Below are 4,682 nucleotides of genomic sequence, written 5' to 3'. Positions count from 1 at the left end.
AGAGTTGGAAACATTAGTACAAACTCGTGTTTAGCTTAATATAGATACAGACGTTTGCATATACAAATAGGTAGAGGTATGTGTCTATGCATAGGTCAGCATACACATAGACACTTGCTAATTCCGTCCGCTGAGAATGGCCACCAAGCAATGCCACCCAGTATAGCAAACATATTTGGGCCCAGATCTTGATTTTTTAAACCCTTCTCTAATAACTGGAACCAGAATTCCTTAAAGAAATGGATGTTTCTCGACCTGGGACCCTAAAAATACAAGATGAGCCTAGAGCTTCTTTTAGCAACAGCAAGTTAAGGACAGGAGTGCTCCAATCCAAAACACAGCAAACAACACAACACGTGGGTGGGCTGGTTAAGAGCCAACTCAGAGAGTCCACCATGGGCAACCTGCAATAATTTTAGCAATAAAATAATGTTTGCTCATGCAACTCATAATGTAAAATAATTATCAACGACTCCATGCTGGTATACATAAAATTATTGAATAAACAAATTAAGTGGAGTGACTATACAAATATTCTGTGAAGAGTTTCATATAATTTCTGTAGCTATACTGTCCTCAAAGAGGGGAGCATAACCCTGCAGTCCTTATGGAGGTGGCAGGGGTGGGGGACACTGAACACAGTGACTCCCTTTTGAAGAGTGAAGTGTGAGAAGGGGGGACCTTAACACTGGGATGAAAATAGCACTTTACCTCTGGGGTCTCCACACCAAAGTCACAGGGCCCCCGTCTTACCAGGAGGAAACATGTCACACAAATCCCAATTGAGGGGTGTTCCAAAAAACAGCTCATCTGTCACGGTCGTCAAAAGCAAGGACAGTCTAAGCTGTCTCAGCCAAGTGGAGACTGAGGGGACATTGCAGCTGAAATTAACACGGTATTCTAAACGAGACCCTGGACCAGAAAAGGGGCATGAGGAAAAAGTAAGGACATTTGAATGAAGTGTGGACCTCAATAGTAATGTATCAATAGTGGTGGTTAATTTCCTCCCCATGTACCATACGAATAGAAGGTGCTAACAATAGGGGAAACTGAGTTCTGAGGAGATGGGGCCTCTCTAGTGCCTGCCATTTTCCTGTCATTGTGAAAGTATTCAAGAATGTAATTTGAAAATAAAGTATCTGAAGCAGGTATTTATTGAGTCCCGTGGCTTGTGGAACTGCACAGCCTTTGTGTTTTAGGGAAACTGAGAGCCCCCGAAGCCAATCAGGAAGAAGAGAGTCATGGTGCCCGTATCACAGTCAGGGAAAGGGAAACACATTTAAAATCTACAGGTACCAGAAATACCCTTAAAACTTTTAGATGCATCGCCATCAGATTTCTGCTCAAATTCGCCTTTACAGAGACGGTGTACCTAACCATCCTCTTGAAAGTAGCTCAGTCTTCTCCATCTCTCTGTCTCACCTGGATTCAGTTTTTTCTCTTCATAGCCCTGACTACCCCTGACAGCATGCATGCGTATTGTCCTGTTTTCCTCCCCAAATACAAGATACCCGAGGGGAGGGACTCCGCACGTTTTCTTTCCTTTGCTGTTGTATCCCAACTGCCTATAGAGCCGATAGAAAAGGCACTTAATAAATATTTGCTGCATGCATGGCTATGTTATTTCTGACCCCCCCCAAACTACTACATCCTTAAATATAATTGAAACAGAGGGCTTCTATATGACAAGTACTAAATTATTATAAATGCTAAAAATTTATTTTTGCCCTGGCCGGTTGGCTCAGCCGTAGAGCGTCGGCCTAGCATGCGGGGGACCCGGGTTCGATTCCCAGCCAGGGCACATAGGAGAAGCGCCCATTTGCTTCTCCACCCCCTCCCCTCCTTCCTCTCTGTCTCCCTCTTCCCCTCCCGCAGCCAAGGCTCCATTGGAGCAAAGATGGCCCGGGCGCTGGGGATGGCTCCTTGGCCTCTGCCCCAGGCGCTGGAGTGGCTCTGGTCGCGGCAGAGCGATGACGCCCCGGAGGGGCAGAGCATCGCCCCCTGGTGGGCAGAGCGTCGCCCCTGGTGGGCGTGCCGGGTGGATCCCAGTCGGGCGCATGCGGGAGTCTGTCTGACTGTCTCTCCCCGTTTCCAGCTTCAGAAAAATACAAAAAAAAAATTATTTTTATATATTTTGGCTATTTTGTACTCTGAAATAGTTGATCAGTCCATACAAGAATATACCAAGACTGAATATTATAGAAAAGACATTTTAAAAGTCACATACATTAGAGGGAGATTTGGGGGGCTCCGCCACCCCCAACCCATTTCAACTATAGCAGCTATACTTGTGTTTAAAAATAACGTTCACTCTATCAAAAGGGTGTTGGGGCTTTAGAAAGTTTAAAACCACTCATACGAAGCTAGTAGAAGACACATTTTTTTCACATGACTGTAATAAATTGAAACATAAGAATTTAGAGTGTGTTATATATTCAATACTGTTCTAGGATTTAAAAATAGAAAACTGATTAAATAATGAAAGCTATTACCTTTGCCTTTACAGAGTTTATTGAGTGCTTGTATGTCGGAGAGTCAGAATTAATATGCACACAATACTATAAGCAATACAAAATATTATTGATTTAAATACAAAATGTAAGCCCTGGCTGGCTGGCTCAGTGGTAGAGCATCAGCCTGTGGTATGGAAGACCTGGGTTCAATTCCCAGCCAGGGCACACAGGAGAGGCGCCATCTGCTTCTCCTCCCCTCCCCCTCTCCTTCCTCTCTGTCTCTCTCTTCCCCTCCCATAGCCAAGGCCCCATTGGAACAAAGTTGGCCCGGGTGCTGAGGACGGCTCCATGGCCTCCACCTCAGGCACTAGAATGGCTCTGGTTATAACAGAGCAACGCCCCAGATGGGCAGAGCATCGCCCTTTAGTGAGCTTGCCAGGTGGATTCCGGTCGGGTGCATGTGGGAGTCTGTCTCTCTGCCTCCCTGCTTCTCACTTCAGAAAAATACTAAATAAATACAAAATGTAATGTGTTTCATATGTTATATGACTTTGAGGATGGGGATATTATTAAGGAATGCGGATACAGAACAATGCACATGGAAAATTATGTGTGATGTCACATTTAATCATTTAGGGCCTTAATTAAATGATGAAAGTAATGTAGGTAATAGAAAAAACATTTTAAAAGAAAAAATGGAAAAGTTTAAACTTCGAGCATACTTTCTTTAGTGACTATTGAAACACATGAGAACATTTTTAAAAAAATACTTAAAACAGCTATATTAAGATTATCATTCACTTGACATAAATAAATTATATTTGGAAACATGTAAAATTCATAATTCTATCATGATACTGAATATATGAGGTTCCATTTTCTCACGGATGAAGCTGTTCTATCAGACATTACAAAGTGATGCATTACAAGCATGTTTGTTTTTCTTGTGCAAATTATGGATAAAAACTTGTATTAACATTTACATGCTGTTCCAGAATGAATATGTAATCATTTCACTGTTAAGTACATTTTGAAGAACATTACTCCGTTTAATAGTTGAGCTGAGATGTTGAAGATTGCGGTGTAAAATTTTGTGCCGCTGTAGACCCGCATTTTGTGCCGCTGTAGACCCGCATTTTGTGCCGCTGTAGACCTGTATTTTGTGCCGCTGTAGACCCGCATTTTGTGCCGCTGTAGACCTGTATTTTGTGCCGCTGTAGACTGGTATTTTGTGCCGCTGTAGACCCCTAATTTGTGACGCTGTAGACCCATATTTTGTGACGCTGTAGACCCGTATCTTGTGCCGCTGTAGATCCCTAATTTGTGACGCTGTAGAGCCGTCACAGAGTAGACCCGCAGTGGGGGAGGGGCAGGCCCTGGCCTGTGCTGACCCCCTGCGGGTCATTGCGTAAGTACAGGAAGGCCGAGAGCCAGATCCTTACTGTTCGTTTTCCATATTCTGAAAACTGTTCTATTGTGTTAGAATGTAATCAGGAACCCATTCTTTCTTATCCACAAAGATCCAAATTATAAAGACTTTTTTTTAAACTTTATTTTGTGGATATCTAGCTTGATTTCCCTTTTCATTTTAAAAGCAAGGTGAAACAATACAGGAATTTTTTTTTTTTTAAATAAAATTAGCCCATATATACATATTCTACTTGCAGAATTTCCATTTTAATCCAGAATTTTAAAAACCAGAAGTTTCATACCTGTAAACAGTACGTTTTGACTCCAGAGATATTTTGTAAGGTGTTTGGTTCCAAACTGACCTCTACTATATCTATGTATATTTTGGGAGGGGAGGGAAAGAGTTTAATCTAACGGCACTAAATTTTTCATACTTCAATCTGATAAGCACAAATTCAGTCACCACGTGTTCTCTGGGAGTGCGAATCCAAAAGTCAGGGTCACACGTGGCTGCCCAATGGCACAGGGCAATGAACCGCCTAGTCGAACCGGCTCAAATTGGCCTTTAATCACAAGGTGGCCTTGAATCACTGTTCATGTCTATGATGGCATTACATTTTAAAGATAGATAAATAAAAACACCAACTTGAAGGGGAACCCTGTAAGTTTCAAGATGCAAATACCTAGTATAAATACAAGAATGTTAAACATCCATGAACGTGATTATTGACCACTTCTCAGGGACTTAATATTCAAATGGAAACCGATGCTTAATACTAAATGCTGGAAGGAATCTAGGATGCATTATCTGCAGCTGGA

General features: G+C 42.3%; 1 non-coding gene across 1 annotated transcript; it reads left to right on the top strand.

The window, feature by feature from the left end:
- The first annotated feature begins 2,602 nt into the window (after positions 1 to 2,602).
- On the top strand, positions 2,603 to 2,678 carry TRNAH-GUG (transfer RNA histidin (anticodon GUG)). Its single transcript has one exon. It is a non-coding gene; the product is annotated as a tRNA-His (tRNA).
- The last annotated feature ends 2,004 nt before the right edge of the window (positions 2,679 to 4,682 follow it).

This window comes from Saccopteryx bilineata, chromosome 11 (genome assembly GCF_036850765.1).
Source record: "Saccopteryx bilineata isolate mSacBil1 chromosome 11, mSacBil1_pri_phased_curated, whole genome shotgun sequence".
Classification (NCBI taxonomy): Eukaryota; Metazoa; Chordata; class Mammalia; order Chiroptera; family Emballonuridae; genus Saccopteryx; species Saccopteryx bilineata.
This window is presented reverse-complemented; position numbering and strand designations above follow the sequence as displayed.